The sequence below is a fragment of the Ruditapes philippinarum genome, unplaced genomic scaffold (assembly GCF_026571515.1).
Source record: "Ruditapes philippinarum isolate M1 unplaced genomic scaffold, ASM2657151v2 ctg1158_1_1_1_1, whole genome shotgun sequence".
In the NCBI taxonomy this organism is placed as follows: Eukaryota; Metazoa; Mollusca; class Bivalvia; order Venerida; family Veneridae; genus Ruditapes; species Ruditapes philippinarum.
Genome location: NW_026862469.1, coordinates 225,135 through 237,252, shown reverse-complemented (window position 1 = coordinate 237,252; position 12,118 = coordinate 225,135). Strand labels below are relative to the sequence as shown.

The following is a 12,118-nucleotide window of genomic DNA, read 5'->3' as shown; positions in this document are numbered from 1 at the left end:
ATTTAATTAACTCTTACCGTGCTAAATACATTGAATGGACAAGTCCCTTTTCCAATCTAGACAAAGATTTATGACTCATCGCCCAGAAAAATTTCAAAATATCTACTGACTTACTGATGTGCTGGGTAGAATCTTTTGGGGCTAGCAGACTGAAGGTCAAATGTGATTTGCTATTTTAAAGGAACTCCACTGAGGTTAAAAGTCTAAAAAAACATAAAATTTGAATTTCTTACATAGATCAGTTTGGACACTTAACACAGAAAGATATACAAAAGATGATTAAGAAATGTATTCAGAAATAATTGAAATTCTTATTTTTTGTGCTATTTTTAGCCCAGTTGAAAAGTGTTATCCAATGCTATCCAATTTGGGTCATTTTTCGCAACTTGAATAATTATTCTGGGAAAACAGGTTGAGCAAATGATTGATATTTTGCTCACAAGCTGTAACAGTTGGTCCGGACAATGGAACGTCTATATCGAAAATTATTTTTAGTCTGGTCATGTCAAAAAACCTTGGTGAAGTCCCTTAAATTAAAAGGTTAAAAATTAACTTATCCAATTTGTGTTGAATAATAATGATTATGAAATCAACTTTTATGTTTGACAGAAAGTGATCCATCTACACTTTTTCAGCCAGGTTAATGTCTCCAGTACTATATGGCTTTAGGGGCTCCATTCAAGTGTAAGATATGTTCATTTGTAATAAAATTTTTACTTGTAGTTAAAATGGTACATTAGTTAAATACACTGACATCGTTCAAAAAGTTTTTCCCTTAAGGGCAGAATTATGTCAATGGGAAAATAATAATTATTGCCATAAGAGGTTATTGGCACACTTACTTGTTTGACCGTATTTTGATTACAACACAAAACGATAACGTAAACCATGTATCAGTAGTGAAAATCTGTACTAATTTACATCGTTCTGTATAGAAAGTATATTTTAATTTGGTCAAATTTGGTATTGTTCAGTCAGGACTGATGTTTAAGTGTAATTTGGACAATTTTAGTGAACTTTGACCTGCAGCCACTTATAGACTGGATAGCATTAATTTGGTATAATTGGGAGCACTTTGGGTCTGAAGTGTACTTGGTAATTATGTTAAATATCTGATTTCCATATAGTATTAGCGGCTAGTGGTTTGCATTTATTAAATGACAGTTTATTTAGCTATAAATACAGTCATACACATGTATGGGAAAGGAAAATACTCGATCTTGTGAAGTTCTTGGATATTTTTTTTTAATAATTGCTACACTAGGAAGTTCAGGTTTGAAAACAACATGAAGAAGTTGACATATATTGTATGTACCAGTTATGTTTTTTTATATGCATTTTATCACTGTTTTATGATGGAGGTTTCAGATAGTTGAAGAGGGTGTATACCTGTGTTTAGATAGGGGTAATTTTATGTTCAGGCCACATTATATTTTTTGTTTTGTAAATATCACACAGGGTAATAACTAATATCATATTTCATAAAGGAGAAAAATTCACATTTTTGGCATAACTGTAACAGTTGCTAAAACTGATTGTCTTCTCCCATATAACCTTCAAAGTTAAATACAAAAAAATTGAGCTATCAAGATTATAAAGTATGGTCAGATTGCATTGATATGAAGCCTGGTCAAAGCTCTATATGAGTGGCAAAGGGTAATCACAGTTGTAGCAGGTTATAAGTTGAAACAAAATTCAGCTTGCAAGGTATTCTTAGAATTTAAGTATAAGCCATTAAAAACCTTTTTCATTTTGATTTGCTGACTTACGTTTGCCAGTTTGAATCTCGTGGAATAAATGAGTTTAAACCTAATTTTTGAAAATGTAAAAGTCTCCCTCTTAAATAATAGATGATTCCAGATTAGATATAGAAAGAATACAATGATTATATATAGCTACAGAGAAAAATGTAAAACATCTTTCTGCATTGTGTAGAAAATCTGTAACAAATGGTAAATTATTTAGGCCTCTGCTAAAAGCCAGTATTCTCTTGAGGAATGTAGCCAAAAAAAAAAAAAAGCCGCAACAAAACTGTTGAGTAATCACAAAGAAATAACTCAGACAAGAAGAAAGACTGTAGAAATTATATTTGTACTAGAAAGTATTCAAAGTGCTACGAGTCCAATTATGCAAAAGCCGTGTTCAGTGTTTGGAAAGTTTTCTCCGAAAAGTTCAGAAGATGCTAAGTAGCTTTTTGGCCCGTATGATATTGCCACGCACCAGGGATACCCGCGTTAATTACGAACATGTATTTTTCAACCTGCTGATAACAGAAATTCCCTCTGCATATGTCAAAGTGTTCACCTGCAAGAGTTATTATTTAAAGACGGATGCTTGAGGGTAATTTTGGCATATCAGCAATTTTGCTGTAAGAAATTATGAATGGTGCACTGCAGCACATGTGCATCATAATACCTTGTGATTAATCAAAGTTTTATCTTTGTTAAAATTTTGAAAGTGATTCTATATTTTGATCGCAGTTACAGATTTTGATAATTTTTTTCAGAAGAGCTAAAGTTAATTTTGATTCTATTTTATGAGAAGGAGGATTTTGCAAAGGTCTCTTGCTGCACTAAAAATAGATTTACAATGTTATTGACTTTTATTATTATCTATATGGTATGTAGGCTCCTTGCATTTCGCATTTCGTTTTTATTTTTTAACCTTCCTTCATAGAGTTAATATTATGCTCACTGAGCATGGGACAAAAGAAGTCCCAGACCTTTATTCAGCCTAAAGGGCTATTATGGCCCTTTGTGGGAAAGGTTACCTTAGTAGAATATCAGAATTTTTGTTGTTGGATGTTTCTGTATTTAACACTTGTAAAGTTAAAGTCTCAGTATGTACCAATTACCTGTAAATTTTCTAGGCAATTAGGAACCTATTATGACATGATGTTTTACTTGAACCTGTACATTGTTCAAAAATAGCAGCTAGAGCAAAAAATAGATTATCATCTTTTAACAGCTTGAAAAATTGAATATATAACTGTTACAGCGTTCAGAGTTTCAAAGTACAAAAATTGGGATGTTAGACTTTGTTATGGCACAATTTTCTTACTTAAGGGGTTACCATGTCGGAATCATTAGTGATATTAGGGCTTGTTGGTGGTGTAGTAAGTCACTGTATAGAGCTAGGCCAGGATGCACATTATTCTGTGCAGTTTGACCCAGCTTTATACTTTTGATTTACTAACTTAGAATTTTCATCTTGATATCCCTGAAATTGGTAATGTACAGTTCCAAAATGAAAGTTTGAGAAATCCATTTAAGAAATTCAGTAGGTTAAGCAATGGCTCTTAAAACTTTAACCCTCTGAATGCCAGTTGCCTTTGTCACCAGTCAACTCACACACACCTGATCAGTCTGACTAGTTATAATGTGTGTGTTTGAGTTTATACCCACCACTGGTTGCCCCTTTGGGTGAGTCCTCCAGAAGAGAATTTTGGAGGATAGTGCAAGATACAGAAAGATGCCCCAATTTCAGAAGCTTCTCTTAGTTCTTTAGCTTACCAAGTGTTTAAGCACTCATACACAGGACCTCGATTTAAAGTCACAATGGAGATATTGTAAAAGTTTTAGTTGGCCAGTCTGGGAATTGAACCCATAATGTCAACATTAAAAGTCTCACAATTTCTGACTAATTGAGCTGTATGGGCTGGTACCAGTAATAATTTTTATTATTTTGTTATCAGAATCTCCCATATTAACCCATTTAACAATGGACAAGTTCATAGTAGAGCAAGTCAAATAAACCAGGGTAAAAAAAGTGAAATTTCCATTTTGTTTTATAGTTGAATAAAGTTTGGCATCAACAGTGGGATTATTTTGCCTGTCATGCCTTGGATGGCATTTGAAAACTTTGAAATTTCAGACTCCACCATGAGTGAACAATAAATTTGCTGCTGTAATATCAGTAAAAAAAATCAACTGTTGAATGTTGAAACTTTGAATTTTAAGACTCCACATTGCGGCTACAATAAAATTTCTAGTATGTGACGTTTATTTGATTTCACACCTAAAACTTAGGGTTATGCAATTAATTCTGTACACTGAGACCAGGAAATGAAAATGTTTCAATTTGCCGCCGCTCAGCAGGGCTTCAAACTTGCTTCTAAAGACTTTCACATTGGCAGCGGAGTAGGTATTGAATTTATGCCATTAAATTGACTGTCATTTTTGCTTTTGCTACATTAGACATTGTTTCAAAATAGTGATTACTAGAAAAAGCAAAATTTATTAATAACACTGCTTATTTCTCCTTCATTTTTGTCTTTTCTGTGCTTTGATATTTCAGTGAGATTAAACTGCTTAGAGTATATCTGAAGCAAATATATTGTACCAGAAAATATTCTGACCTGCTGATCTGCTTTCTGAAGCTATTTATAGAGCTAGAAATTGGCAGCCACCAACATTTATTGAGTAGTTTTTGTTACAATTGAAGAAATGTTGTATGGAATGCAGTCTCTGGTTAACTCAAAGTAGTTTATGTATTAGGTCACTGACCCCCCCCCCCCCAACTATAATCATATATTTTTAAAGTGTTTAAAATGTCCTTAATATAGACAAGTATAATTGATTGGAAACCAAATTTTAAAGCAGGTAAAGTAGTTCATTTGCTTTTAATACTTAATCTCAGTGTTTTTAAATGAAATTAAAAAAAAAGAAGATAAATTTTAAAGATAATACTCTCCTGCTCTGTAACACCACTTTATTATTCCTTACATTTTTTGCAGGTTACTTATAAGTTATAGGATGTTACAATATAGAATTGTATTTAAACTCTTACTTATGTTATAAGGTCATGCCATTGGTCTTAAAAATGGTCACAAATTGGGGTACAAAAATATGAAAAGCTCGGAAAAAAAAGAATGCTAAGAGGCTCAGAGCATTTTGCAGGTATAACATTTATAAAGATGTATAAATTTTGCTTGTGGGATCAAAAATGCCCACCGATTAATTGATAGGTCAGGGAGACATATTGTTTTTGGTCTATCTGTTTGTTGTAAACTTTTAACTTGTCAACTTCAACAGTGAAATCATTGTATCAACAGCCCCAAGCTTGACAGGTACTCGCACCATGATGAGCCCCCCAACTGCCACACCCACTTTGAGGTGACATGATCAAAGGTCAAGGTCTGTAATTTAACGTTAATGAATTGTTCATTTCATGTTTGGTCATGAGGACTGTACACTTGTAGGTTATAATAATGTAGTTGTTGTTGGTAACTTTAAAGATTCCTTACAGGTTTAAAAATCATTGGGATGTTGAATTTTTTATATCAAAATATCATATATATATATTCCTGTTTAATCCACCAGTATTTTGCAAGTCCCTGCAAAATTAATCAGCCGATTCAATGTACAAAAATTGTGATAACCGATTTTCATTAACAGTGGCATTTCTAGACACATGATTAAAACAATGCATAGGTGCAAAGTAATGGCATTTTCTGAAATACTTTTGCAAGTTTTCTCAGGCATCAAAAGTGTTTGTTTTTTCTCTCCATAGCAGGCAGAAGTTGTGTTTTTTTCATCCGAGGTTCGCACAGATGTTTTTGAAGGGAATCGTGGAATGTGGCTCTTACCAGTTTTCGAAGGTACAAATAGTACTAGTATACTGCTGGTAAAAAAGCTTCTCGCAGCTGTTTGTAGGCTTCAGATGCGAGAAAGTTTGAAGTGGGTTTTTTTTTCTCAGCTAAATCTTTAACTGTTGGAAGGATATTATTAACTGTTTGTTTTTTAAGTGTTTGAGTGGGGTAAAGAAAAGTTAACTGGAACCTATTGTTAAATGCTGTGAGAAAGTTTATGGGATTAGTTTGCTGGCTGGATAATTAAAAAAAAAAACACCACCCAAAGTTCTCAACTTTCTTTGATTGGTAAGTTGATATAGAAATTGGTAAGATGAAAATATTTTTTTGAATGATGTGTATTTAAGTTTATGTCAGGGCTAGTTATTCAGAATTTTTTTGCATGTTAGATAAGACATAGTTTTGTTGAAATATTGAATATATTTTTATTTGTTTAGGAGGTCAGACCAAACAAATAATGGTAGCGAAATTTCAGACCCTGATGCTGTTAATTGCAAACGCCAAAAGTAGTCCGCTTTTTTGAAGCGGTTACTTCCCTTTATATGTACACTAACGCCGAAAAATATAGGGGAGATCACTGCGTAAAGATTGTCAAATGACAGACGCATTCATTTTCAAGCAAAATTGTTCCCGAATGGTCGAAGATTTCTAATATTGTTTTATTCTAAATCTTTATAGATATACATGCTTAAAGTAAGCTCCATGATTATTTACATCTGTGTTAAACAACAGGTCTAGCGTGGAAATAATAAGAGTTACAAACCCTAATTTAGAATAATATGGTTTTCTGCAGACCATTTACATATAACTTCACCGTGGCCGAGGGGTTTGCACGCTCGCTTAGGAATCGAGAGGTCTGGAGTTCAAATCCCAGTTTAGGCAACTCATTTTTTAAAAAATTGTTTAAGTCAAATAAACATTGAATTGAATATCAGTGTTGCAATTAGTCTTTTAGCCAATTTACTACAGTTAAAACACTTGAAAGCATTGGTGGCACTATACAAAAAAAATTGGTTTATAATCTCACAACCTTCACCTTTCTGACATTCTGAGACCCAAACAAATTCAGCGCCTTCTGTGCTTTGATCTTATATAGACTTTATTCAGGAATAAAATAAAGATAACTAGCCATATTAAAATATGTGTACAATGATATAGATTCGATTACATTATTCGTTCCGAAATAATGATTAAAGTTAAATTAGCCAGCCCACTCAGTTTCAAATGTAGTACCACCTCTCATTGAAAATTGAGAGTATAACATGTTTTTGTTCTGACATATTTATGTAGGTAATAACGAATTTTTTACATAAAAATCCTCATTAATAACTTGTTAATTCACTAAGAATTGTATAGTCACTGACCAGAGGGAGGGACTTACCACTTAAGGATGTATAACCAAGTAAAACCACAAACATTATAAAACAAACTCTGATTTTTTGTTCAGTTCAAATGCTTAATTACCCGTAACAGAAATTTTGTATTATATCGAAATTATATATATATATTTATTTCAAAAGGCTGATAGATTATTAATATTTTCATTTCAAAATGAGAGTTGAATGGGTTTGGTTGAATTGAAGTGAACTGAGCAGAAATTAAAGTGATAACTTTTTCTTATCACTGATATGTCTAAGATTGTTTTTATGAAAGTGATGATCAAGGTGTTGTCTCAATATTTCGACTGCGAGACTGACCGATTTTACAAATTGATAATTATGAAGGGCGACTATCATCTTAATAATAAAAAAGCCCTGGCACACAATTTGTTGGGCTAGTCAAGGCATGGCTAAAATAATTACGAAATGGACTAGAGACATCATTTCAGCAGTGAAAATGCGTTTGAAACTTTAGGGGTATAATGCGGTTTAAACCATGTTAAACATTCATTTAAAGACAACATTAAATTTGACTGTTAAGGTGACTTTTACTGTGCACTCGTGTTCAGCCTGCATGAAATTTCTCTGTGTGCTTGTAGAATTTTGTAAGTTTACATCTTGAATTCTGCCGATTCAATTAAATTCTTGTAGACTTGTTTATATACTGTGTATAAATCCAGACCTACATCAAATGGTGCACAAATCTTGAAAAAAATAAAGCTTCACGTCCCTTTATGTCAGAAAACCTTCAGTGGAGTCCTACAGAAAAAAAAAACAGACCTTTATTTGTAAAAAAACATTTTAAGGAATGTTTCTTTTTAAACTAAAATTTTTAACTATATATTGTTCAATAGCATAAAAACAATCATTTTACACTCAGTGACATTAAAATTTCACACCAAAAATTCCCTTTTAAGTTAAGGAGTAGATACAATTTATTACAAAGTAATTATGTCTTTCTTTTTTCATCAACTAAGTACTACATGTAAGTAGCATATTTATTTAAATATGAGGGTTGTTCAAAAATTATATAACAACAGAGTAGCAAGAATTTGGAATGTTCCGACATAGTCATAGTGCTGGGTCGATAGCAGTTTTATGTTAAAACAACCTTTGTTCATGTACCAACATTAAATAACCACATAATGCATTGTCGGTGAACTATATAGTGTAAAATGATGTAATATTTATTTATAGATAATAATTATTGTGCAGTATAAGTAATTAACTATTTATACTTCTTGAATAACCCTTGTTTATTCCTTTATTATTCCGTCAGAATTTTGACAGAGTGCAATTGCGTTAAATATTACATCATATCATAAAAGTGTACTTAACATATCAAGAATTGATAGAAAGTATTTTAATAGATATGAACTTGTAAAATTGGAGCATTATCAGCAACCACGGAGTGATTAATCTTGTGAAATACAACGGAATAGAACAAGACCCATCATCTTGATCATAGTCTGCACCAGATATTTTCGTACAGGTTATTTTATGAAATGATAAAGTGTGAGAATTATTACAACTGAGAGTTTTCAAATTTTTTTGTTCGTCCAAAAACAGAAAATCTATGTTTTGTATCTTTGTGAAAGTGTTTATGAATATTTAATTATTTTGTCTTCACAACCCTAAGCCTTCTGGCAGCAACAGATTTTGATACCAATGTGACCCGTGCAGGCCAAGAATAGCGTTCATCTGTACTGTATGATGACAGTTTGCACTAGGAGAGAAGCAATTACACGCAAGTTTGCTGACCCACGATTCAGAGCAGTTGGCTTGATTCTTGATTCATCCTGGCCTTATTAAGATTCTTTGTCAACATTTTCCCTAAAATATCTCCTTTCTGACATCAAACAAACATTATCTAAGCAAGCATTTCTTTCATTGGTTATGTGTTCTCACTTATCCAATCAGAATGCATGTAATGTAAACGCTAAAACTTTTTGAAAAAAATGGAAGACAAACCACAAATAGCCTGAGTAATGGAATCGAAATAATTCGAGTCGAAAAGCAATAATCAGGATTTGAACATTTGTTATGTTCATGCATAATATATGTAGTGTTCATGGATCTGGAGTTCATGAACATTTTTCCTCTCAGTATTCATGAACTAGACTGTGAAAGTTTCATGATACAGTTAATGCAGTTCATGAACTTGTTTCACAGGTATAGAATGATCAACTGCTGTTTGTCTAGTAAGAACTGTTAAAATTTATAGACATTAGATAAAGAAAAAAAATAATTTAAGACTAAAGGTGATATAGTTGTCACAATGCACAGTTTATTTATTTTAAGCACTATGCCAACCATAAATTTAAGTCAATATTGAAGTTTTTAGGTGATGTAATTATTGTTGTTTTTTTTCCTTCTCCAAGATACCTCCAGAAATCACACAGGCATTTAATGCATTTCAGAGTAAAATTGCCTTTTTGCCTATAAAACACCCAAGAAGAGACAGATTTTACTTTTTGGAATGGTATATTATGTGTTTATAAAGAATTGAATAGAAAATAAAAGATATGGCCTTGAAATTTAGGAATTATTTATCTTTGTGGGGAAAAAATGTATCTTGAATTAAGATTTCTGAAATACAGACTACTAATAAAATTAATGGAAATAATCAATACATTTACTAGAAACATTCACATTGTAGTATCATTATTATTATGTTAAGGTTCTTAAACTTTTGAAATAAGTCTTAAGGGTGTAATGTATTATTGGTGTAATGTAGGGTTGAGGGTGTAATGTAAGGTTAAGGGTGTAATGTATTATTGGTGTAATTTAGGGTTGAGGGTGTAAAGTAAGATTAAGGGTGTAATGTAAGTTTATGGGTGTAATGTAGGGTTGAGGGTGTAATGTAAGGTTGTAAGGTTAAGAGTGTAATGTAAGTTTATAGGTGTAATGTAGGGTTGAGGGTGTAATGTAAGGTTAAGGGTGTAATGTATAATTAGTGTAATGTAGGGTTGAGGGTGTAATGTAAGGTTAAGGGTGTAATGTAAGTTTATAGGTGTTATGTAGGGTTGAGGGTGTAATGTAAGGTTAAAGGTGTAATGTATTATAGGTGTAATGTAGGGTTGAGGATGTATTAATGTAAGGTTAAGAGTGTAATGTAAGTTTATAGGTGTAATGTAACATTTAGGGTGCATTATAAGGTTAGGGGCATAACATAAGTATTAAGGGTGTAATGTTTAGTTAAGGGTGTAATGTAAAGTTAAGAGTGTAACATAAGTATTAAGGGTATAAGGCTAGGTTAAGGGTGTTATGTAAGTTTAAGGTATAATGTAAGTTTAAGGGTGTAATGTAAATTTAAGGATGTAATGTAAGTTTTAGGGTGTAATGTAAGGATAAGGGTGTAATGTAAGGTTATGGCTGTAATGTAAGGTTAAGGGTGGCTTAAGTGAATAGAGTAAGGTTAACAGTGTAGAAAAAGTTTGGTTGGATTGTAAAGATGTGCAGACTGACAAGGCTCTATACTGGTGGCAAATGCTAATCACAATCACATTTGGTTCTAGCTGGAAATAATTAAATAACTGTTATATAACTGATATATCATTTACAGAACATTTCGTATAGGAAATGAGTTATACATACATTACACAAAAGAGCGATGCAGATTTTGAGGAAGTTTTTTTTTTCATGTTTGTCTTGGTATTGCAAATAATCCTCATTAACATTTGTGATATTGATTTTGAATTTTAACAAGCCAGAAATTACCTGCAAAGTTTTATTACCAGGGAAAGTGTAATTAAACTTATGTAATTGCAAAACACTCTCTAGTTTCATCCAGCCAAATATAATGCTAGCAACAGTTTTCCCAGGAAGAAGGTTATGAAATTATTGTAAGAACCATTCATCAGCCATACAGCAGTCTATCTGATGAAGGTTTTGCAGTGCTGACTAATATTCGGAGATATTACCATTTTTTATCTGAGATCTATTTATAGTGCCTGTCTAGTTGCGCCTGATGAGTATTGGAAAAATATATAGTATACTGTACTGAAAAAGTAGTTTGGCGAGTTCCAGAGGAAGAAAATGGTGTTGTGGACGATTTTTTTGTTCGTTTTTGATGTTTGACTAGAATGGGGTGATAATACGTTAGTCCAATAGGTCTGTTTGTTTGAGTTTCTGTCGGTCCATGTGTATTTAAGTCAGTCTATCTGAAATATTGGATTAGCAAAAGGGTTAGGAGTAGGAAATGGAAATAAAAATGTTAAAATTTTTTGACTTTTTTTAAAAATTTCAGGAACATTTTTTCTTCTTTTTTTAAGCAATGTATGAATTTTATGGAACATCTACATGTTATATGTTTACTATCATCAGCAAAAGATGAAAAGTTATGTAAGTTTGTTAACTAATTTCAATTTTTTTATGGCTTCCTTGATGAAATTCTCAAATTTTGAAAAGCTTGGGTGTTTGCAAAAAAAGTTAAATGAAAAATATTATTGCATGATACCAATAAGAGTGTTGACTTTATTTCATAATTACAAATGTTTTTTACAGGTTGGTCAAAGTCTGGACCTGCAAAATCTACGAAAATTTTTGCTTATCTGTGCTATATCAGTCATCATGCTTATTGTGTACATGTTGTGACCTTGACTGACATTATCTGGATATTATATTCAGCGAGCAATTTCTTCATCATCATTTAAATGCCATGCGTTCATAGTCACAATAAATATTTGATAGGGTAGTTATTAAAACGGCTTGTTTCCTGAAATACATGGATAATCATGGGCAGTTTTGGTCGTGTTTCCAGGATAGGAAATGTATATTAATGACTTTGAATAAAATGTCACATTCCTTCACTCTGAGGATAAAGTTCACTGACTCGGCCAGGGAGTAATTTAGAAAAGTATGCCTTGTATACAGCAATTGGTGACTTTAGCTACCACTTCCAGTAATATTTTCATTATAAATATCCATATGTTAGAAAGATTTTTCAACTTAATAAATATCATGTGTATCAAGCCCAGTAGACATTTAACCTCTGACCTCAAATCTTTATCCATAGCCTACACAATTTATTAAATGGACTTGTCCAGCTTCAATTTTCGGAACTGTCCACTATCAATTTTGGTGATATGGAGAATAAAATTTCAAGTTAGCCAGCCGTTCAATATAGAGCTTGGTCAGACTACAAAGA

The 12,118-nt window shown here is 32.2% G+C and overlaps 1 protein-coding gene across 3 annotated transcripts in view; it reads left to right on the top strand.

Annotated features, from left to right (window-relative positions):
* The first annotated feature begins 1,183 nt into the window (after positions 1-1,183).
* LOC132719182 (T-cell activation Rho GTPase-activating protein-like) overlaps positions 1,184-12,118 on the top strand; it is a 52,567-nt gene continuing 41,632 nt past the window's right edge. The window contains exon 1 of one of the 3 annotated variants that reach the window (XM_060702930.1): positions 1,184-1,307. The gene's annotated coding sequence lies outside the window, so the exon portion shown is untranslated. Of the gene's footprint in view, positions 1,308-5,738; positions 5,879-12,118 lie in introns of those variants that run through there. The other 2 variants (XR_009624181.1, XM_060702933.1) reach the window with 2 other exon arrangements.